General features: G+C 48.3%; 1 protein-coding gene across 1 annotated transcript in view; it reads right to left on the reverse strand.

Annotated features, from left to right (window-relative positions):
* Positions 1-5395: 5395 nt before the first annotated feature.
* Positions 5396-25190, reverse strand: part of LOC146194899 (uncharacterized) — a 75228-nt gene continuing 55433 nt past the window's right edge. The window contains exon 2 of the mRNA XM_084596148.1: positions 5396-5771. The gene's annotated coding sequence lies outside the window, so the exon portion shown is untranslated. The remainder of the gene's footprint in view (positions 5772-25190) is intronic.

The following is a 25190-nucleotide window of genomic DNA, read 5'->3' on the forward strand; positions in this document are numbered from 1 at the left end:
CGGTTTAAACTTGGAATGCACAAGCGTGCAACCGCGGCCGACTGCGCGAGCCGGTCCTAGTTGTTGTTGTTGTTGAAAACCTTTATTTCCACCGAGAAGAAGCTCCGTTTCGGACTCCCCGGCACGCAGGCCTGATGGAGCCTTACTCAGGAGCCTCGCGAACTAAGGTCTGGTGAATATACATTGTTGCTTCACGGCCTCAGCCGCCAGGCGGATGGCTTGCTGCTGCTGAGCGGGATCCTCGCTTCGCAGCAGGGTCTCCCAGGCGTCTCTACCTATATTTTCTTTAGCTCCTGGGCTGTTGTTACATTCCCAAATAATATGATCTAGAGTGCCCCATCTCCCACATGTTATGCAATGTAGATCCTTTTCATCTTTTGAAATTGTTGCATATACCCAAAAGGGACTAATATGATTGCCCCCTTGTAGCCTCCTCCATGCAATTGCCTCCCCGTTTCCGAGGGAACGGTCTGGCGGCGGATAGACCCTTCTGCTTAGTTTATAGTGCTCTGTAACCTCTTTATACGAGATTAGGCTATCTTTTATATCCATGCAAGAGGGCTGCGCGGCAGCCGCCCGGTGATAGAGAGCTCGGGCAAACTCGTGAGCAGCCTCATTCCCTGCGATGGATTCATGTGCTGGTATCCATATAATTTCCACGTTGCGCTCAAGCGGCCTCGATTCGAGGACTCGTTTAGCTTCTTCTGATATTCTTCCCTTCCCAAAATTTCTGACCGCATTTTTGCTATCGCATAGTATGAATTTAGCCTTGGTACCGACACAAGCGAGCGCTACTGCCAATTCCTCCGCCGCGTTGACGTCTCTCCTGCGGCTTGAAGCCGATACTACAGGTGCTCCTGTTCCGTCGACTACTGCGGATACGGCTGCTCCTTGCCGTCCACATGCAGCATCTACGTAGGCCACTTGTTCTGCTGGTTGTTCTCCCATTCTTTTCTTGTAGGCTCTGGCTCTATGCCCGCGCCTCTCTTTGTTATATTCGGGGTGCATATTTTTTTGGCATAGGCGGGACGCGTATCCTGGCTCTTATCTCCTCCGGGATATCCACTGTCTTATGAGCAGTGTATCCCGGTTTGATGTCTATCCATTCTAGTATTTTTCTTCCTGTTTCAGATTGGCTAAGTCGCTCTAGCTGAGCTATTCTAACTCCCTCAGCTAGCTCGGCCCATCTGTTGTGGGTACTCATTTTCTCAAGACGTTCCGTTGATGTGGATACGGGAAGTCCCAGAGCCCTCTTGGCACATTTCCTCAGTATCCTGTCTAGTTTATCTATGTTCTCTTTGTTCATATTTAAGTACGGCGTTGCATAGCAGATTCTGCTTGTTATGTACGCCTGTGATATTCTTAGGAGGCTTCTCTCTTTTAGGCCTCTCCCTTTTACTGCTATCCTTCTGAATATACCTTGCACTTGATCCGCATATGTTGCTAATTTCTTAATGGTATTGGTATTGTTGCCTTTATGATTGATAACCATACCCAGGACCCTCATCTCTTCGACCTGCGGCACCTCTAGGCCCTCTACTACCACTTTAATGTTTATTGGCTTTTTGTCTCTGCTGTTGGTGTTGTACCTAAAGAGCTCCGACTTCTGCGGTGAGCATGCTAGTCCTCTGTCGGCTGCATACTTCACCACGGCATCTGCAGCTCTCTGCAGGCTCCACTCAATTTCTGCATCACTTCCATTGTTCATCCAGATGTTAATATCGTCAGCATACATGTTGAACTTTATTCCAGAGATCTCATTCAGCTTAGCTGGGAGGCCTCTCATCGCTATGTTGAATAGAAATGAAGATAACACGGCACCTTGAGGGGTTCCTTTGCTTCCTAGCCTTTATGCTGGGAGACTCTGCGTCCTGAAATTTAATCACCGCCCTTCTGCCCTGAAGAAAGTTCTTAATGTAATTGTATGTTCTTTTGCCTACGTTTACTTCCTCAAGACCTTTTAGTACCGCGTCATGTCTGATATTATCGAAGGCCTTCGTGAGGTCTAGGCCTAGGATCACCTTAGTGTCTAGCCCTTTCTTGTCTATGATATCATGTCTTAGTCTGAGCATTATGTCCTGCGTGCTGAGATTAGGTCTGAAGCCTACCATCTCATGCGGCCATAGGTTTTCATCCTCCATGTATTTTGTTAATCTCGTTTGCACTACGTGTTCCATGAGCTTCCCCACACATGATGTCAGAGAGATTGGTCTTAGGTTTTCTAACTTTGGTTCTTTCCCCGGCTTAGGAATGGGAATCACTTCTGCCTTTTTCCATTCGTCCGGTAATTTACTTTCTTTCCATACTTTGTTTATGTATCGTGTGATTGCTTCCACCGAGCCTTCATCTAGATTTCTAAGCATGACATTTGATATCTTATCTGGTCCAGAGGCCGAGCGAGTTCTTAACCCCGCAATAGCTGCTCTGACTTCTGCTACCGTGATATCTGCATCTAGTTTGCCATTCTCTGGACCCCTATATTCCGCTTGTTTAATTTCTGTTGTTTCTCCTATGTATATTTCTTTGAGTCTCTCCATTAGTTGCTTATCCGTCCCATGGAAAGCGTGTCTCGCCTTCACTTGGTTGATGCTAGCTGTCTGTTTTGATTTGTTCGGGTCTAGGAGGTGCTTCAGTAGGTTCCATGTTTTGGCTGAGCTCATATTCCTATCCATTTCGTCACATGTGCTGCACCAGTTTTGCTCGTTAAGTTTTATCGCGTAGGTTTCCATGTCTTTCATATGCCTGGCTAGCGTTCTTCTTAGGTTTCTGTTCCATTTTTGGGATTTCAGTTTTTTTCCAAGTCTCTCCTTCTCCTTCCACATACTCATTAGTTTGCTGTCCATTATTTCCGGCGTGTCTTCTCCTTCGGCAGCCATTTCCACGCTCTTAGCATCCTCTCTAAGCTGTTTAGCCCAGGTATTTATATCCTCAATTTCTTCAATTCCGTGGTCTCCCCGAATTGCTCGGAATTTATCCCACTCCGTTATTTTGGTCTTTTTGATCTTCCTCAGTTTCACCCCTTCTCCCACTTTGGTGGCTATTATGTAGTGATCACTGCCCAGGTTCTCCATGGTGTTGCTCCACTCGACTTTACTAGCATTTTTACTGAAAGTGAGGTCTGGCGCCGTGTCTCTGGTAACACTGCCGCCAACTCTAGTGGGCGCACACGGGTCTGTGTGTAAGGTTAAGCCAAGAGTTTGGGACTCTTCCAGGATAAGTCTACCTTTTAGGTCCTGCCTTACATACCCCCACTCCTGATGCGCCGCATTAAAGTCTCCCACTATCACCAGCGGGTTCAACCCGGCCAATTTGATGGCTTTCGTGAATATCGTTCCGAATTTGGTTTTCTTTTGTCTTGGGCTGCTATAAATGTTAAGCAAAAAGATACTTTTTGCTTTCTTCCGCCCTGTTATCATTTCTACCAAGACTGCTTCTATGCTTCCAGTGCTGACATCGTGCTCTAAGGTTGCTATGTTTCTCTTGACCAGCCTGGCCACCCTGCATTTTTCTCCCAGATTGCTGCAAAAACTTTGGTATCCGGTCAATTTGACTTGATAACCTCCGGTCTCCTGCGGTGCTATAGCAATCGGTGTCGTCGAGATTTTCTAGGTGCTGTTGCAGTAGTGCCCTTTTGCGTCGGTACCCCCGGCAATTCCATTGCCATATGGTAGCGTTCTCTTTCTTATTTAGGTTCTTGTCCATTGTTGGAGTATACTATTTGTTCTAGTTTCGTCATCCTATCAGCGATGCCGCTTAGCGCCACAAGGATTTGGTCTATCGACCCCTTTATGTCGCCCAAGGCGTTAAACCTGTTATTAATTTCTTGCATTTGTGCATCTATTCGTCCCTCTAGCTGTGTAAACCGCGTGCTTAGTTCTTCTACTCGCGTTTCTAGCTTTTCAATTTTGCTGCCGAATCTGCTTGTTAGTTTCCTTTCGAGTACCAAGAGAGGGTCTGACTCGCCCGCCTTCCGTCTTACTAGTGAGGGTTTAGTTACCTCCGCGTACATCTTTTCTTCCCCATTTTCTGTTACCTGTTTCGCCTCTGCTGGTTTTTGTATTACCGCAACGTGAACAGGAGGCGTTTCCGGTCTAGATCTGTTATTGGTAAGTTCTCCTATCATTTTTCTTAGCTCTGCAATTTCTGATCCTTGCCTTTTTATATCGGCTTCCTGTTTTCCTATTTTTGTTTTTAGCTCTGCGTTTTCTTTTTTTAGCGCTATAGTTTCTGGGCTAGCCTGAGAGGCCTTGCTCGCGTAGCTTACCGCTGCCGTCTGGTGCCCCGTCTTGGGTAGTCGCAAGTCCTCCCTGGAGGGTAGGCGCGATTCTATTCGAGGGGAGCCGGTCCTCGTCTCTCCTCTGTCGTGACGTAAGCGTATCTCGTGGTGTGACGTCACCATACCACGTGGTCCGCACAGCGTGCAACCACAGCCGACGGCGCGAGCCGGTCCCCCGTCTCTCCTCTGTCGTGACGTCAGCGTATCACGTGGTGTGACGTCACCATACCACGTGGTCCGCACGGCGTGCAACCGTAGCCGACGGCGCGAGCTGGACCCCCGTCTCTCCTCTGTCGTGATGTCAGCGTATCACGTGGTGTGACGTTACCATACCACGTGGTCCGCACGGCGTGCAACCGCAGCCGACGGCGCGAGCCGGTCCCGCGTCTCTCCTCTGTCGTGACGTCAGCGTATCACGTGGTGTGACGTCACCATACCAAGTGGTCCGCAAGGCGTGCAACCGCAGCCGACGGCGCGAGCTGGACCCCCGTCTCTCCTCTGTCGTGACGTCAGCGTATCACGTGGTGTGACGTAGCATTCCACATTCTTTGCACGGCGTGTAACCATCACGAAGGGCTGTGGTTTACCTCTAGCAATATGCTTCGCATAAAAATATGAGAACGTGATAATGACCTCATTGGGTGTAGATGGCCGCTATTCTTCGGTGTTCATGCAAAAGTATACTGCGCCTGCCTTTCCCAATACCGCTCCTTTCGGTCGCTTTCGCTACGATCCGACTGCGAGAACTTTTGGAAACTGGTGGAATACCTTTTTTGTGCTCTGCGGTGCAACCAGCGCCATCTCAACCTGTCGGCATGTAAAGGAATATGTCCAAAAACATGAAAGCATAGTACATTCATAAAGGAGGGTCCCGACTTTTGCTTACACAACGAACGTCACTGTATAGACGCCAGCACTGCAGCATCTCTGTGAGTCGCGGCTTCACGCTTCTCAATAGTGAGCCCAGATAGGCAAATCCTTCGTAAAATCACATTGCTAGGGCGTACTGAGCCTTGTCCTCAGGCCACGTAATTATTTCTTTCTGCATATTGCCGCATGTCACTTCTTGCAGTATTGCGCACTAGACATGGCGATTAGAAAGAAAAAAAAATTTGCAGATTGAGCAGTTTTAAATAGTTTAATGCCCCGAAGTACACAACGTACGTCTATATGCATGGAGGTTTCCTAAATAGTGAGAGTCATAAATAAGCACAGTCGGCGTGATAGCTACCATTCTTCAATGCCATCACAGTTATTAGGGAGTAAACAATGCATAAAAAAGTAATAACAAAACACTAAAGAGTTCCTGGAAGCACGACTAACATGGAAGCTTAGTTATGTACACATAAAATTATCAAATATTAGATCATTGGTAAAGATGTAAGCCTAGCGACCTCTTCGGCTTTGAGCTTCACTCTGGATCTCTGTGAAAGGTCCCGTCCGCACATGCGCCGATAAAAGTTTACAGCCAGTGCCTCCTGGTCCTTCGAAGGTCCTGCGTCAGAAGCAAAAAGAAAACAAAAGAACAGTAACCATAAACATCACTCGTCTGCGCGTGCCATGCTATCCACAAGCTTAAAGCAGCCCACAATCATAAAAAACAAAAAAAATAATTCCAAGAGCACTTTGGAATCTACACTACAGAACTACAAAAGCCTGGGCGCTGCTAGTGCACACGGTGCATTGCTCTCATTGTCATATCAGCTAAATACACCGTCATTATCGTTGCTAAGGTCATCATCGTCACATCATTTATTGCAGCGTAATTGTCATCGCTACTTTCGCCCTCACGGTATGCAAGGTGAATTATGATGTGCGTTTCACAAGAGCTCGACTGGGGATCCGTGGGATGGAGGGTCGATTCCCAGTGCAGATATCTTTAATTAGTTACGAATTATTCATTAATTACTGTTATAGTTACGAATTATTCAATAATTAGTGTTATGATATTACTAGTACTAAATTACTGAGTTACGTCGACGTCATCAGTTTGATCGACCAGACTCTTATTGAATAAATTTTTGAAATTGCTGCCTAATTGGATGTGACGTCACCGTAGCTATAGTGTGACAGAAGTGTAGGACAGAATCGCGGCCGAAAGTGTGAGCCGTTAAATGCTTTCGCATTAAAATAGGAGAGGCTTACCCCTGTTAAGCCAAGGGCAGTGTGCAGAATGCCTGGCCTTATGACCTGCCAACCATCACCTGAGGCTGCAAGCTTCAAACAGGGGTCCTAGGGTTGCTATGGCAGCAGCTAATGACATCATTTGCACTGATGACATCAAAAAACTGCTTAGCCAATCAGAGCGACCGCACACAATTGCGATGCTCCGCTTGGGTGATCTTAAGAGTGCACTTCTTAGCAGACTGAAACCAATGACCACGGTGAAGTTACTGTGGCCATCGAAAATCACGAACTTGAAACGTTCCCTTATATCCGCATGCATGGAGTTTTCAGAATATCGCGAATGCGTGATACATAAAATTGTGTGCACTCTCTGCACGTTTTCCATCGACATCAGGTGCCCTATTTATAGTTACAGTGTTGTTTTCCTGCAATCTGTGCATGCTATGTATGACGTCATACGAACCCAAGGTGTTTTCCCCATGAACTTCTTAAATTCACTGTTTTGTACGGGTCCTCTGAAAAGAGATCGCCCCGCCGGGGTGGCGCAGTGGTTACGGCGCTCGACTACTGTTGCCAAGGATGCGGGGTCGAATCCCGGCCTTGGCGGCAGCTTTTCGCTGACGGCGAAAAGCAAGGTGCCCGTGTGCTGTGCGATGTCAGTGCACGTTAAAGAAACCCAGGTGATCGAAATTTCCGGAGTACTCCACTACGGCGTCTCTCTTAGCATGAGTCGATTTGGGACGTTAAACCCCACAAACCAAACCAAACCAACAAAGCACAAGTACAGCCCTGGAAAGATGCCAACCAACAAAATACCAGATAACTTCGCGCTGAAGCACAGCCTTCGCAGTGGACTACAGTGAACTGTCATTGCGGCCGATCAGCGCGGTAAATACATGCGCCCGCAAGCGCCGCTTAAATATGTGCATTTCGTTATTCGGCGAAGAGGACATTACATAAGAACTACATTGATAAAATTGGAAGCCGATTATCGACGGCACTGCTATAGCTCACTCGCCGAACAGACTACTGTGCACAAAAAACAGCAATGTGCCTGAAGGCTTTCGAAAGACACCTTTCTTCTCACAGGTAGAATTGATTAACACTCGCATATGTGGCGTTGACTGGAAAGAAGCATTCGCTGCTAGCTCGGCACACGACTTTCTTTTTCTCTAGTAGTGTGCTCGAACTTCTTCATGCTTATCGCATGATGTCATTTCGCTCCGTGGTTAAATTCAAGCGTAACTCCGTCTCCTCAACGGTTTTGTTCCGCAACTTCTTTCTCCTCACTGGTTGCATCTCAGCGGGTTAAACGGTGATAGTTACCGAAAGGTGTCTCTGAACGCACTCATGCACTCACTGAAAGCAGGAAATGATTACGGGGAAAGTAATTGATAAGAGTTGCCATTGTCATTCCATCACCTCGTGGCTCTCTTCACGGCCGGTTTTGCGGCTCTTAAGAAATAAATACTCTACATATTGCAACCTAAAGGCGAACACTCTCCAGGAATGAGCTTGGTAGCTTATTTTAGTGTTGCACTAAAAAAAAAGTCGCTATTACAGGAATCGAAATGATGTTTTATTCGCTTTGTGCTGAGGTACGTAGTGTCAACCCATTGCGCCACTGAAGCAACGAGTACGGAATGCTTTAAAGCCGCTTTTATTCCTTTTTACAATATTTCCGCTATCGGTCGCCAGGTGACACTGCTCAGAGGACCCTACCATTGAGGGAACGGAATCGAACTAAATACAAACGTTTAATCGCTTTTTTTTTCTCTTCACAACTGTCAAAAATCTTTTACCACTCAACCTGTTCGACACTTGCGAGCTTACTAAAACAATTCAAAAAGAGTTTCCACCAATAACAATTATGTATTCCGAAAATCGCATTTTAATTATGGAAAACTAACCAGCCTTTATTTTGCTTTGTTAGATGTCACCAGCTTCTCCGTGACATTAAACGTTCAATATCTTTGAGTACTTTAAGTGTACGGGGGGGGGGGGGGGCATTCTGAATTTATATGCGAGTACTTGTGGGACCAGGTGGGGGGAGTTCTGAGAGGTGGCTGCTCCTGGCTCTACGGGGCTGGGTCTGGTAGGTCGCTGTCCCTTGCGGTGGGGGCTAGCCTGCCAACCGATTTCTATCTGTTATAGGCCGTTATTGCACCCGCCACCACTTCGGTGGTGGAAGACGGCTGTTCGACCAGGTGGGGGGAGTTCTCAGAGATGGCTGCTCCTGGCTCTATGGGGTATTGATATTTTGTGGCCTTACTGGAATTTTCTGCTGATATTTTATGACGATTGTTACTCTGGTCCACTTACCTTATTCCTGTTGGTATATACTGATTTTTTTATTGCTAAAGCAATACTACTCTAGGTTGCGAGCCATCAGTGTAGCGCGGCGGTAGCCACGTACGTCTTACGCACGTGATGCTGTGACGTCACACCCCACGTGACACTAGGGTGAAAGCTGGGCTACCATAACCACGTCTTACCCACGTGACGATTTGACGTCAAACCCCACGTGACAAAAAACCGAGAGATGGGCTCCCAACTAAAGCGGTTGGCGTGGCACCGTCGGAGACGCGGCTCAGTTGGCAGGAGCTGCCAACTTGGGTATCTCGTTTCACATGGGACGGTTATGTCAGAATCGGCCTGCTAGGACCCTGGCATTCACATTACCCTTATAGGCCACTAAGGTACGTTCATACGGCTTCGTTAAAGCGGGGCTTTATATGTGGGTTGAGGAAGAAGAAAAAAAGAAGAACGCTTGGTCACCGCAGTTAATGCTTTCGCTCAATACTTGGTTCAGCAGCATTGAACTCGTAATTTTTTTGTCCTCTCACTGTTGACCTGCTGTTGCTTTTCCTTCACATTGGAATTCATAAAGCTACACACAGGAGGTCCGATTAAGCCTCCCTCTGTATAGTCACTGATGTACTGTTTATATTGTTGCACTCAGCAGAGCGATCATCACTAATCGCTCTGCAGAAGACAAGTCCACTTGTCTAAGGAAGGCAGGAAGAACTTTATTTCGCACATATTATTTTGGCGGTTATATTATTTTGCGAACTGAGGCTTCCCCTTCTACCCTTGTTCAGTGCTCTTTCGTACTGCTTCTGTCGTTTTATTTTATTATTTTTGTTTGCATTCGAGAATTAGAATTAATTATGAAAGCTTAGAACCAACTTACAGGTTCAGTAGCAAATAACAATAAAAACGCTAACGTCTATTGAAAGCCCCTAAGGCATATGGTCTGTTCAATCATTATGAATGCGTCTTCCGCAAGGGACTCTTCTACGTGAGACAGATAGGATCTGGTTTTGTTTGGTATGTGGGGTTTAACGTCCCAAAGCATCTCAGGCTATGAGAGACGCCGTAGTGCAGGACTGTGGAAATGTCGACCACCTGGGGTTCTTTAACGTGCACCGACATCGCACAGCACACAGGCGCCTTGCTTTTCGCCTCCATAGAAAAGATGCCGCCGAGACGGGATATGATCCCGCGTACTTGGGAACAGTAGTCGAGCGCCGTAACCACTGCGCCCCCCCCCGGCGGCGCAGATAGGATCTACCTTCGACATATCTGAAACACTTGACAGTTAAGCTACTGGAGATTGAATTTCCTTGGATTTTAGAAAGGCGTTTGATGTCGTTCCTCATGAGCTATTATTAGTAAAGCTTTCGCGATATGCTACCAATTCCAAAATTATTTCTTGGGTTTAAGAACATCTGCACCCAAAACGTAAGTCATTTAGACGCTCCCTTCTCTTCTCAATCTGCTTTCCCTTGTTCACTTCCGTTTTTAAGGTAGTGGAATTCTCGATTACTTAATAATAATAATTGGTTCACAGGTAGGGAAAGGCGCAGCATCTACCACACTTGTCTGTGAACACCTGAACCACGCCGTAAGAGAACGAAGAAAGGTGGGAGTGAAACTGGAAAGAGAGAAAGAGGAGCCGTAGTGGAGGGCTCCGGAGTAATTTCGACCACCTGAGGCTCTTTAACATGCGCTGAATCGGAAAGGTAGGTGGTGAAGTGTGGCTGTTCCTAGCCCGACGGGACAGGACGGTAGGTCAACGTCGCTTGCGGCGGGGGCTAGCCAGCCACCGAATTTTATATGTTGCAGGCCGTCATTGCGCCCGCCACAGCTTCGGCGGTGGACGACGGCTGTTGTTGCGGCGCGCGCCTTCCTCTCCCCTCTTCTTTTTCTTTCTTCTCTATTTTCTATTCTGTCCGCACGAGGCAGCGGATGTGGGAAACGAAGAGGCGTCCGTGTGCTGTGCGATGTCAGCGTGTTGTTGTTGTTGTGGCTGTAGGACGAAAGAAAAGAAAATGCACGGGCCTGCTACTGGCTCTGTAGCTGAGCCACCTCCGCTGCCTCGTGCAGATAGAAGAGAATATAGATAAGAAAGAAAAGGAAGAGGGAAAGAAAGACGCGCGCCGCAACAACAGCCGTCGTCCACCACCAGCGGTGGCGTGTGCAATGATGGCCTAGAACAGATAAAAATTCGGTGCCAGGCTAGCCCCCACCGCAAGCGGCGGTGACCCACCTGTACCAACCTCATCAGGGGAGACAACTCAGCGCACGTTAAAGATCCCCAGGTGGTCGAAATTACTCCGTAGCCCTCCACTACGGCTCCTCTTTCTCTTTTTCCACTTTCACTCCCACCTTTCTCCCTTCCCTTACGGCGCGGTTGAGGTGTCCACAGAAAACAAGTGAGGCAGTTACCGTGTCTTTCCCTTCCTATAAATGAATCAGTTTTTTTATCAGCGGAGGTGGCTCAGCTACAGAGCCAGGAACAGGCCCGTGCATTTTCTTTTCCTTCTTCCTACAGCTACAACAACAACAACGTTTCGCCTCCATCGAAACGCAGCCGTCAGACACTGCATTGGCCAAACACCGTAAATTGGGGGACCAGGTGGGCCGCATGGTCCGCCGGGTTTCAAACAAACGCGGGGGGTTGCGAAGTAAGGATGCCTTGCGGCTGGCAAACGCCTTCGTGACCAGTCGGATTCTATATTCGACACCTTATCTCCACCTACGGAAACAAGAGGAGGATGCCCTTGAGGTTATCCTTTGCAAAATTGTCAAGCGCACCCTGGACCTCCCCATCACTACTTCAAACAGCCGCCTATGGCCCTTGGGATGGTGAATACTTTCCGGGAGCTCCGGGAGGCCCACCTTACAAATCAGCACACGCGTTCGTCGCAAACGGAGTCGGGTCGCCGCCTTCTTGCTCGACTCCATATCCAACACACCACACTCATGGAAGGCAGGTTTCGCATCCCAGAATTGTGGAGACGCGCCCTCTGCATGCGACCTCTGCCAGCGAATATGTCACACGAAGATCATAATGGTCGGCGCCTGGCACGAGCGGAAGCCCTAGCCCGACATTATGGCAACAAAACAGGTGTATACTACGTGGACGCCTCCGGCCCTCACCACGGGGGATGGTACACGGCCGCTGCAGTTCACAACAGCAAAACGGTTAACGGTCTCACCTTCAGAGCCCACAGTACAACACACGCAGAAGAGGTGGCGATTGCTCTCGCGGCCTCTCATTCCGACTCAAAATACATTACCGACTTGTGAGGAGCCTGTCGGAACGTCAGACAAGGCTGGACTCCCTTACTAGGCTATAAAATTTACTTAAATTGCATACGGGAAACGGACCCCGCACACCGCTACCTTATATGGGCCCCTGCTCATCAGGGTTTGGCAGGAAACGAGGCAGCAGACGCAGCCGCCCGCGCGCTCTGTCACCGGTCTGTTTTCTCCTCCCTACCCGATCAGGAACCCGATTTTAATCCGGCCTAGACCTTCAAAGATATCACGACGTACTATCAAAATTGTCATCGCCTTTACCCCAGCCCATGTAAAGGTCTCAAAAAGGAGGATGAGCGGCTCCTTCTCCGCCTTTTCACCAATACATTGCTGTGCCCGGCAGCCCTAAAACATTTTGACCCCTCCTTAGTGGCAGCTGCCCACACTGTGGAGCGGTGTCTTCTGACATCTATCACATGGTGTGGGCCTGCCCCTCCAATCCGGCTATTCCCCCCAACCCAACCCGGGAGAACTGGGAGGCGGTCCTGCTCGGCTGCCACAACTTACAAGCCCAACAAGCCTTAGTCGGACGCGCCCGAGCGGCGGCAACCGCCACTGGGGTCCCCAACTAGGGACCTCCACCCAGTGCTTGTAAGGACCGGTCCCTTATGGGCCGATCCAAACATCCTTGTGTAAATAAATGTCCTTACCACCACCCACCCCCACGGTCGGGATGGAACCCGGGTACTCGGGCACAGTAGCCGGGCGTCATACCACTGCACCACCGCGGCGGGGAACGATTGCTTGACAGATTTTACTTTCTACTGCGTATAGGTCAGGAAAATGTAGTGCTGGAACTCACTTGCCTCCAGTATTTGTTTTATTGCGAAAGCAATACTACGCCAGGTTTCGAGCCTTCAGCGTAGCGTGATCCGGCAGTTACGCTTAACGCCACGTGACTACTGACGTCATACCAGCGCGAGAGCTGGGCTACCAAGTCGGCTCTTCAGCGTAGCGTGGCTCGTAGCCACGCCGCGCGTTTCGAGCTTCTCCGACTAGGTGCGCTGTGGTCTAACAGGTGGCGTCATCTTCCATTGGAGACACTTCGCCTCTCTTCTCTCTTCGGTAAGTAGAGGAGGGGAGGCTGCGCTGTATAAAGAATGCCATTTCAGCGCTTGTAATACAGTTCGTCATGCTGTCTGAGAATGCGTGCTGCTTCTGAAGCCACCGAAGCAGATTGCTTTCACGATCTCCTAGGCAGCTAAGCCACTGTGCATTTTTCAGTACGCTACCGGTAGCGTGGTCGCCCACACCACAGGAGAATAGGTTGGTTGGTTTGTGGGGTTTAACGTCCCAAAGGCTATGAGAGACGGCGTAGTGAAGGACTCCGGAAATTTCGACCACCTGGGGTTCTTTAACGTGCACTGACATCGCACAGCACACGGACGCCACTCCGTTCGCCTCCATCGAAAACAGCCGCCGAGGCCGGGATTCGATCCCGCTTCCTTGGGCACAGTGTACCGAAAGGGCACTGACTCGCAGTGGCGGAAAGGAACCAGGAAATTAACTAGTAAGGCAGGACGGAGAAATAGTGAACATTAAACGACAGGTAAAGGACATAGAGGCTAAAAACTGCATCAACTCAATGGACAAAAAAAAAAGCTGACGCTGGACATACATAAAAAATAAGAAAATTCGGATTAAGAAGGGAACCCTTTTTGACAAATCAAAAGGCAGCGGCCTTTTCTTAGAAGCTATAGATCAGAATGTCTTAGAACCCGAAGCAACAAAAAGAAGTTTATTTAAGAAGATGAAACTTGTGCTATGTGCAGTAGACGCCCAGAATCATTTGAACATTTTATACAAGAGTGTGGCAGTATCCGTCCAGATGTAGATGCGGACAAGTCACTCTAGCAAGAGGCAACGAAGGAAACGTGAACGAATCGACGGTAGACATAAACAGAAAGCGTTTGGAAGAATGGTGGCTTAATAGCAGGGCTGGGATGCACGGAAGCTAAATCAAAATTAAACAAGGGTAGTTAGGATAACCACGTCTAAAAGTAAAGTCGTTAAAGTTGATGAATTATCCAAGTTAAAACGCATAAAAAAAACACAAAGCTTGACCGTGGTGATGACGATGATCACCCCGTTTCTCAGGGCACCATCGTTCATCAGTGTCGGAATCGGGCGTCGCTGCTAAGCCACCAGTACCTTTCGCCCTCATACGTGTAGGCGTTCCTAAATGTCTCGAATTTTTTTTTGTTTCTATAGTTCTCATAGATCATTGATTACTGCAAGAAATACTTTTGTGGTGAATACTGCGTTGGCAAACATAAATAATGCAACAGCGCTAGTTAACCAGCTGCCTATTCATCTTTTTCTCAACGCACCGCAACAACCGCTATCTGTTCGCCGTTTGCGCAGAGAAACCGCTTAAAGTATACGAGGACAGTTTAAACTTGATGGTTTCGTTTGGTTTTGGGGTTTACCGTCCCAAAGCTACTCAGGCTATGAAAGACGCCGTAGTGGAGGGCTCCGGAAATATCGATCACTTGGGGCTCATTAACGTGCAAGGACATCGCACAGCACACGGGCGCCTAGCTTTTCGCCTGCACCGAAAAGCGGCCACCGAAGCCGGGATTCTTTCCCGCATCCTTGGGCACAGTAGTCGAGCGCCCTAACCACTGCGCCACCCCGGGGGAGTACTTCAACTAGAAAATCATGAAACTAGATAATGCTGAGATTCTGCGTGAATATGGTGATTGAGGCGTATTTGAACGTCTCGCTGTTAAATCTCGAGATAAAACAAACTGTTTCCGACGGCCATAGGAAATAGAGAAATACCTAATGTTCGAAATTTGCGCCGTGACTCCAAGCGCTTACCGCCACGTGGTAAGCGGCGGCAGCCACGAAAACCAGCAGTATTGTCCAAGTTTAGTAGCATCGGATAACAGCGCTCGTGCATCACAATTCATATTATATGGCATTAAGAATTCCTGATAGAAAAAATACAGCAATCAATTTGCAGTACATATTCATTGTAGTCGCTGAAGTTGATTCCAGTGGTGTACAACATAGCATCTTGGACTTTCCAAAGATAAACATATTTTCATGATTCACAGAAGCGACGACAAATATATTTAATATATTGAAACGCCGTTTGCCATGTTAGTAAGAAAAAATAACACTGTTATGTCAATGATTTAAAATAAAAATGAAAGTATGACCAAAATTTGAACCTGGATATTATTTGCCGCTCTCTAGGTTGTTCAATATTGCAGAATCAAGGAAAAATGTACACTTGGACAAGAAAACCTCAATTTACACCAAAGTGAGAGAGCTGCATCAGCAACTTAACCTTTCACATACGAAGCGGTAAAATGTAAACCAACAGATTGAGCGACGTTAAAGCCTTCAACATACTCTTAAGGATTTCAAACAATAAATTATAAGGTAATCTGCAGCTGCTTTGCTACATGCGGTCCAGTCAGAAGCGAGAAACTGTTCGGACGTGTATTCAAGCAAACTAAGGAATATAGTCAGTGATGTTGAAACATTCTGTATCGACCCTGGCGCAGTAGAAATATTGCAATAACAGGTATCTACTAGACGCGAGTACAGACTGCTTGCACTGAGTTCTGTAGTTATCGAAGTCGATGTCGTATAAGACGACGCACAGCTGCCTTCTATTCCCAAGATTAGACATCTTCTTTTTGAGGGTTCCAAGATCGTCAAACGCAAACGTGACGTTGAGGTAAGGACCAGAGGTTTTCCTCAGCACACAGCCCAGTTGTGCATCCACAATATCGTCGAAGGCCAGCTTGGAATCACATGCTTCGAAGAGAGCCATGTAGCCTTCAGTGGCGGAGACGGGCTGTGGTGGCGCGGGACGCTCTAATCGGTAGCCCTGGCGAGCGTTGAGAGCTAAGGACATGCTGATGCACAGTCCATCGTATTTATCGGGCTCCGGAGCATTTGCGCTCGGTACTGGTGGCCGAAAGAAAGGTTTGATGCGCTCAACGTGAGACTGGAACACGGTAGCAGAGTTCGCGCAGTAATCAGCTAAATCTTTCGGAGGCGACGTCTCGTGGGTTTTGAAGAACGTCATGTTCAAGCGAGAGCGGAGGTAACGGAACAACTCCATCTCGCGTCCCTCTCGGGTGTCTACCATCGCGGCAATCTTGAACGCCGAGTTGTCCTCGTTGAGCGATATCAGAAGCCTGAGACTGTCGATGAACTCTTTCAGCCGCGGCACGCGTTCCCCGAAAGTGGACTCGCAAAGGCGTTCATTCGGCACCCAGTGCAGGACAATGCCGGACAGGTTGTACTGGCGGTAGGCGCGGTACACATCGTGCACCAGTTTGTGCCGAAGAGTATCGTCTTTTCCGAGCAAGTGAAAATCGCCGCTGTCTTCGGGATAGCCACCGAGGACTAGTAACAAGTTCACAGTGGTACTTTGGTTCCGCGCAGCCTCATGCATGGCTGTCAGTCCATGAAGTTGGTCAAATTCCTTCGCTCTACTGCTAAGGTTCCCGCCACGCAGGCGCCAGGACCAGTATACGATGTTTGGGCACAAGCCGAATGGCAAATGCAGCGGCAGGAAGTAGTAGCGTTTAGCACGCCTAAAACGCGACACATTGTAGATGCAATGGACGGGTTGACTTTGACCGCCTGCAGGCTCCTTGACTGGGTAAACCAAGCGTTCATACGGCACGTCAATTAAGTTATTGGCACCTGGAACGTCCGGGCTTTCTCTCTGGCAATTTATGACAGTGGGTCTGGGTGTGGTATGAGCCGCTAGCGAGGTCGCCACGACATTCATCGTGAACGTGGTTTTCGAAGGTGTCGGATCTGTCGAGGCCAGCGAAAGAACGAGGTCAGCATGCGTAGACACAATCAAACTTGCCTTGATGAATGGAAGGAGGAAGAACACGACGGGAACCGCCAGCGTAGCGACGCTCACGAAGCAGAAAGCCCACACAGTGACAAAGCAACCAGGGGTGTGCCCAAGGACGCGCACCAGGGAATGCGTGCGAGAAGGCCAAACGGCGTCGCCACCTCGATGTCTTCTGGAGCCATGCGTAGGGATCTCGGGGTGCATCCGGTTATCCTCAGCGTTAATGCCATGCCCCATGGGGCCACGGTGTGCCGACCATGGCGCTGCCGGTTCCGCAGGACGTCCAGGCGCGGTGGCTCGCTGGTCTCCCGGGTTCTCAAAGCCTCTTTCATCGCCATACATTTGCGATGACTTGCGTGCTGCTCCTTGTTGGTTTCGTTGCGTGTTTTTTTTTATAAGGCAGGTAAACTCTTCGTTCCAATATTGAAGGTAAGCGACTTCAGGTAGCTGGCTTCCGCAGCAACTGCCTGGAACACGGCATCTTCCAATCTTCTTCTTCTATTAGTGTACATGCCACACACACACACATACACACTGAGGGATATTGGCCAGGGTTTGTAGGAGGCAGCTGCAATGATTCATTAATCCTGACATAGGTTGTACCGCACATGAATTGTGAATTAGGAAGCAATGTAGCTGAAAAATGCTTTAAAAAAAAAGTGCCCAGAAAGCGGTGGTGCGACGGCCGACGAAGAAGAGCCCGCCACGCAGCAGGACGAACGCCCATTCAAAATTCGATGATGATATTAGCCACTCCCACGTTGAAAATGTCTTCGAACTGCAGGCGATTGGCAGCGTTTGGGTGGATGTCACTGAGTAATTATTTACTCTGTTCTTGTAACTGGAACAACTGCTTTGCAACCAATGCGTAGAGCGGCTCGCATAAAAATGATGAGGGACACTTCAGCTCCGCCTTTAAGGGTATGATGTGATAGCCGAGGCTACCACCAAACAAACAGACCTCCACTTTGACCAAGCCGTATAAACGCTCCTGTGCAGCATGCCTGACTTGGCATCGACAAGCACTGGAAGGTTGATTCTCATATACCACTTTCCCGCCTCAAATAGTCAATCCGATTTGACAACTTACTGTTGTCACGTAGTCGCGTTAAGTCGCACAGACCAGCGAATAGTCAGTGCTCGGCCACGTCAGCTGCTAGTTACCATCTGCCAGCGTCAGGACCTCGATGTTTCGCTCAATACGCCGTTGCCGGTGCCAGATGTTCGGCGTAATGTGCTCTTTAACGCCGTCGCGTTATAAGAATGTTTCACGCAGCGATTTCTTCGAGCATAAAACGCCGCTAAAGAATCAGCGACTTAGAGGAATTCGAAATCACGAATGATACGGTTGGCTAGTAGCCACAATGTAAGAATGATTTAGCCAGCGCACAATGACCGCGCGATATTGTATTACTGGGTTGTCTTGAACGGATCATTTCTTTTTCGTTGTTTCTGGCAAATATATCCTTGATCGGAAGCAGTGTGAAGAGCTTATGCGCTGCAAGATACTTAACCAGGTGCGTGGGGAAAAATGCAATGACCTAAACTGACATCTTTAAAAAAGTGTGTATTTGTGCGTGCGTGCGTGCGCGCGTGTGCGTGTGCGCGCGCGTATGTGTGTGTGTGTGTGTGTGTGTGTGTGTGTGTGTGTGTGTGTGTGTGTGTGTGTGTGTGTGTGCGTGTGCGTGCGTGTGCGTGCGTGTGCGTGTGCGTGTGCGTGTGTGTGTGTGTGTGTGTGTGTGTGCGTGCGTGCGTGCGAAGTGTTGGCTAAAATTCTAATATCTTGCGAAAACTGCATCGTAAACGTTCCGTTCTTCCATCCCGTAGCTTTGTGCAGTTGGCTGCAAAGAGACAAAGATTTGCCTGCAATTAAATATCTCTTCTTTTTTCTTTGTCTGCATGCACGACTGCAGCGCCGTAGTGCGGTGCTTGTTGCTACCTCTGCAACACGTTACTCTGCAGCTGTAATGCGGTTGCTATGAGTAGCGACGCTTTGCTAAACAGCCGTTTTTATGCGGTTGTTGTTATTCGGCTGTTAGCAAATCACAATTCTTCGACAAGCAAGGTAATATTTTTTCGGGGTAGTAGCCGTGCGATTGGCGTAAAACCTTGCTCACTGTTTCATCGGGCTCAGTTCGTAGTAAAGGTCTCTCTTGCATGTGTATCAACCCTGTGTCTTCGTGCATTTCTGTAATGAGAGGCAAGGAGGTGCAAGACAGGTCTTGCAACCGGTTTTCGTCGAACGCGTGTACTTACCACTAACATCAACATGAGGGAGTAAAGCTTATGGCAGCATTACCCCGTTTTCTTCTCTTTTAAACTGTTCCCCTTTGCTTAAAATAGAAAGCACCAAGTAGTTCTGTCAGAACTTATATCTGCAGGCTACCTCCCTGCGTTGACTTCAGCAATAACTGAACGCGTTCAAAGAAAGCCGGTCAAGAAGGTCTATATATAACCTCACTGCCACTGATAACAAGAACACCTGAAAGGCAGCGATTGGAATATACTGCTCCAAAGAGCTTCACCATGATATGAAACTGGCACGTCAGTCAGTGGTGCTTAATTTCCAACTGCAGCAGCAGTGACCCAACTCTTATGAACTTCCACCTTGCACGCGATAGGGGCGTGGTTCGATCCCCTGCGCCACCGGGTACCCACCCATGATATACATACATATATATATGGGGTTAACTGCATGGCCAATGCTTCTCCGACTCCACCTCGTGTACAGACCAGTACCATGCGCTATGACAATTTCCCTGAAGCGGCCTTTGCGCCGTAGAAATTCAGCATCATAAACCATTTTCGACCCTTTCAGTAGAAAATTGGTTTGGTTTGCTTTGTAGGGTTTAACGTCCCAAAGCGACTAAGGCTATGAGAGACGCCGTAGTGGAGGGCTACGGAGTAATTTCGACCACCTGGGGATTTTTAACGTGCGCTGACGACGCACAGCACACGGACGCCTCTTCGTTTCGCCTCCATCGAAAAACCCGGGTACTCCGGCACAGTAGTCGGGCGTCTTACCACTGCATCACCCCGACGGGTTCTTTCAGTAGAAAATATCGGGATAGGACGCGCCAAAGTAAATCTACGAAAGCAACAATATAAGCCCTTGTGATCAGTGCCAATGCAGCATCACTAGTTTTCCTTGTAAAGGTCAAATTAAGGGCATTACTAAGGACTAGCCCAATGCATGTGCCGAAACAGGTAGCCAGAAACATGACCCTAGAAACACAGTTCTTCGTGTTTTACAATGGCACGACGTATGAGGAGCTTCGCTACGAGAGACCGTGGAGTAGTAATTTTCGGTTCCAATTATTTCCCATCCATCTCTGTTCTGATGCAGCAAATTATGCTCGGTTTTCCGCCTTCGGCACGCTTCGGAAAGATCGCGGACTTGTTGAGCATGGAGTGCGTGTTGTACCCGCTTTCCTAATAACTGGAAAAGACAAATTAGGATGCTTAATTTCTGGAAAATTTTATCTCTTATTTTAGAATATGTTCGAGCGTACTTTGGATATATGAATATACGTAAAATATTTGCTCACACTAAAGAAATCACCTGCCACTGCTATTTTGGTAGTGCTGCCGGTGTACGACGGCGGAAGCTCGCGGCTGACAACGGGCTTTTCACAACGCCAACAGCATTGATAATTAGGCTTTTTTCTGCACCTGACTTGACTTCTGCACCACCATCGCCATTGGGCTAACTACGACCACTGCAAGGACAGGGTCCTCTTCTGTCCCGCTGCTGCGGCCAATTTAAACAAGAACTTAAACAAGAATTAAACAAGAATTAAACAAGAACTTAAACAAGAAACAAGAATTTAAACAAGAGTGAGTGAGTGAGTGAGTGAGTGAGTGAGTGAGTGAGTGAGTGAGTGAGTGAGTGAGTGAGTGAGTGAGTGAGTGAGTGAGTGAGTGAGTGAGTGAGTGAGTGAGTGAGTGAGTGAGTGAGTGAGTGAGTGAGTGAGTGAGTGAGTGAGTGAGTGAGTGAGTGAGTGAGTGAGTGAGTGAGTGAGTGAGTGAACTTCATTAACTGCTCGGGGATCTTTTTCGCCTCTTCAACCGAGGCTGACGAGCGGTTGGCGCCCCTAGTCCAGGGCACCACTGGCTTTCGCCAGTTTAAGAGCCCTTGTGACCAGGTAGAGCTGAGCCTCCGGGTCAGAGCTGGCCAGCAAAGCCTCCCACTGTCTTTCATTTGGGTTTTCAATTTTTTGTAGTTTATGTGAGCTGCATTCCCATGTTATGTGGTGCAGGGTAGGGGTCTTCCCGCACCACGGGCACTCGTCTCTGAATGTCGTGGGATGCATCATGTGTAATATGTGTAAATTAATGAAGGTGCGCGTCTGTAGCCGCCTCAGATATATGACCTCCTCGTTGCTGAGCTTTTTATGCGGCTCCGGATATACTTTCCGCAAGCCTCTGTAGTGTTGTAGTATTGTGGTGTAGTCAGGGTCAAGCGGAATCAGGTCCTCTGTCGCGAGACTGTTGGGCGCACGGTAGGTTGCATGTCCTCGTGCTACCCTGTCTGCGTACAAATTCCCCGTGATCCCTGCATGCCCCGGAATCCACACTAGTGTGTTTGAGTGTATTGTTTTGTTGGCTCGCTTGTGGAAGTATGGATTTGGTGCGCTACCTTAGATAATTTAATTTACCCCGTTGAAAATTTCTCCACGCAAATTGAGAGTCTGACAGCATCGTCAGACTCTCTCCCGTTTCTCTTCCTTGCCTAATGGCCAGTGCGATAGCTACTTCCTCTGCCTCCGTGACTGTACAGTTTTGGATCGAGGCGCTAACTATCTCCCGGCCTTCGCAGTCTGTGACCGTGGCTATCGCCCTCTTTGCGTTGGTTTCGTACGAAAACAGTTGTTGATAATGATGCAGTGATAATGATGATCCACTGCCCACAGCGCATGATGATCCTCCGCCTACCCTTTAAAACATTAAACAAAATGATATATTTGACGTTTGACTATATCAAACAAGCCTTGCGGATCTAATTACATTTGTGATTAGATTATTGTTTGTTACACATTTAACAGCGGGCTACTGCTGTCGCGGAGGAATATCGTGCGGCGGCCTCTGTAGACTAGGGCCACCTACGTGACCCTCTGTCGCCTTTTTTAACACTTGCCTTCCCTTGGAAATCACCTTGTTACGCCAAGGCTCGCTCGATATTTTAAGGCAAAAGACTTTATATGCTCATGAGTGTCCGTTCGTGCGTGCGTCCGCGAGAATTGTAACACTTATTCTCGAGATTCTGCGGGCTACCGCGAGAGACGTCATCGGCCATGACCAGATGCCACGTCATCACGACATCACTTCCGTACATGTGTAATAACCGGAATGTACGTCATCATAGCGTCCCATTTGGTCATGACCGGTAACTTCACCAGGCAATTCCCGCGTTTACGAAGCTGACCCCGCCGGGCGGCCAATACAAGCGTCCGTGCTCCGCCTTTCATTTAGAAGCTTCCTCGAACGCACACGACTACAGCGCAGAAGCAGACGCAGTAAAGCAGGAATCAGCGGCGTTTCCACAAAGGCTTTCGCCTTATCGCACTCTTGTGGTTCAAAGTGTCCCCTAGAATTTTTTCGGACCTTGCGTATTTCTTTTTTGAGAAGTAACACGGGGGCTATTAGAGGGAAAGCTGCACTGAATGCAAAAGTCGACCTTATGGTCTCTCGCTTCGTATAGCAGCGCTATGCTCTGTCGCGATGCTTCGCTTTAATCGGCGCAACGTAGCAAGGAAGACCACGACGTAAATGTTAGTTGGGATGCTGAAATTGCGCGAAATAGGTAACCGTCAAGCGAAGTATATGGATTGTTAGGATTTGGACAAACGGCAAAAAGAACTAAAGAAAAAGGCAAAAGGTGGTGAGACCTATACTGATATACCTGAATAAAGAGCCTTCTGGTATATCAGTACGTCACACCCCATTCTACAGTTATTCTACATTCTATAAATCTTTCTACAGTTGGTTTAACTAAGCTTAACGCACCCAACATCTTTTCCTTACATGGTCTGCGCATTTGTTTCCCATTTTATTAATTCGCTTTTGGTATGTGGTTCTTCCTGTTCTACCCCTTCCATATCCGTTTTAATGTTTGTACATAAACATTCACTAATCTTGCTAACAGTTTTGTATTCCCAAGTTTTATTAATGCACGCGACAACACTGCGCTCCCTTTGACAAAAATATAAGGCATCGGTCACAAATATCGACCGACCAAACGTCACCAGAGCGGAAGTTACAGCTGTACGCTTCGATGCATCTGCCATCCTCGCTGTCGCAACCTCTACAAATACTGGGGAAACACCTAGCCATCTTATAAGACATCCCGAAGAAGGGGTGTCGCGTTGTGTGCAGGCAGGGCCTGTAAAGGCGCGTGAACACAACCATTGAACAGTGCCACTAAACTCGCTGTGAATGCATCAACAGCTTCTAATGATCTCGTGCTACCAACGCATATTGTAATTGGGCTGCGCCCCGAAATTTTTACTTCCCTAAAGACGGGCGCTGGTAACGCGCCTGTGCGAGCGCCACGCACACGTTATCTGAAGCAGAGAAAACTATAGGCTCCTGCGGCCCGCAGCAGAGGAATCGGCCACGCCGTATCGACCAGCTGGGCCCGTACACTGACCGCAGTCGCCGGGTAGAGGCGCGTATGGTCATGCTAGACACGTCTACCGGCGCCAGCCGCGTCGCACGGGCGCCCACGGAGGCGCGGAGGGCTACTGGCCTGGAACGAAGTAGCCTCGGAGAACGAAGGGCCGTGCATAAGCCAGTCTGTACATCATTGGTCGGTCACGTTATTACTCGATACGTTGAAGTCAACCTCATTTCAAGTGACAGCGTAAGAAAATGTAGCGGGGCGGGGCCGAGAGTCGTGCCTACTTAATACATGTACCCACTTTATGGACATCATACAGGTACACCCCACTGCACCCACATTCATTCTTAATGGATAATCAACAGTCAGGTTGCAGAAACTTATTATTTCTATCCTATACTATTAAATTTGCTATCCTATACTGTTAAATTTCCTAATCGCATCCACCTGACTCTCTGCCTCATCTATTGGGTCTCCCCAAACAAAATATAGCTCGACTAAAACGGCCCTACATTAAGCACATATCTGTGTAATTAGCCGCAGATTCTTGCTGTAAAACATACGAACGCGAGTAAAGGATCTCCGAAATGAAACATGTCGATTAACAGCACGAAGAGGTTAATCTATGTTGAACGTTCGAGATGACTAACTCGCAAGTACCGGTGCAGCTTCCGGTGCCTCAAGCGCTTGGAATAAGGTTCAGATTGCGTTTGAGTTTGCAGTATCACAGAGGCATAATATATTTCCGAACCTACTCGGCTCCTGATAGTGCAGTTGAAACTGTCTGCTTGGCAAAGGTTTGGATTTAGCTCACAAATTACACCCATAAAGGGTGATAGTCTGTTTAGCTTCGAAAACTACTGTTTTGTGCAACTATGGTTTCTTCTGCATACGTGTTTCATTGGTCGAAACACCTGTCGCATAGTTAATCGACGTCCTTTTAGGCAACATGTGTGCTGTGCGTTGAAAAGAAAAACGAACACTTTCAAGCTTACAGGTTTAGCTAAAGCCGTATAGGCTTCCAAAGCACCGTCGAGCGGCGCTGCTGCTCCTGACAGGGAGCGCCATCTCTGACAGAAAAATACAAACTGGGGATAGACGCGGCGGCCCCACCTAGGCATCCCGTGCAAGTTTTCTCCTTTCGCTCGCTCGCTTCCGCGCACGTGCAGGCGTCTCGCGCTGCTTTGTCGTGCGGGCACACACTGGACGCCGCCGGCTCAGCTCGCAGCCTTCATGGCGTGCGCCGTGCGCTTTCTCTCGCACGAGCACGCGCCTTGACGCGCCCCCGCAGGCGCACCGCGACATGCCACCTGCATTCCGTCTTGATTGGGCAACCTGACGCGTACTTCCATGAAGGATACTTAATTATAGGCGGGAAACTTTTTATTCACGTCTGCACTGTAGAGCAGACAACAGGCGGGGATGAGTAAATATTGATTGCGAATGCGTCCCACGTTAGCAAAAACGTAGGAGGTGCATCTCGAGGTAAGTCTGCTATGTAATTATATTGTCGTATATAATATGTTTAAAAACTGCTAAAGTATCATCAGTACTGTGAAATAAAGTGGCCCGCTTGTTGACCATCGTTTTGACCTGTAGCATATGCGATCCATATACGGATTTGTTTTTATTATTATTACGCCGTTGCTAAAGGAAATCTTGCAGTAGAAGAATAAGTATGTAGTCCGAAGGAGATGTTTCTTTTAAGACAAGAACGCTAGCAT

The sequence above is a fragment of the Amblyomma maculatum genome, chromosome 3 (assembly GCF_055883805.1).
Source record: "Amblyomma maculatum isolate TAMU_Amacu chromosome 3, ASM5588380v1, whole genome shotgun sequence".
Taxonomy (NCBI): domain Eukaryota; kingdom Metazoa; phylum Arthropoda; class Arachnida; order Ixodida; family Ixodidae; genus Amblyomma; species Amblyomma maculatum.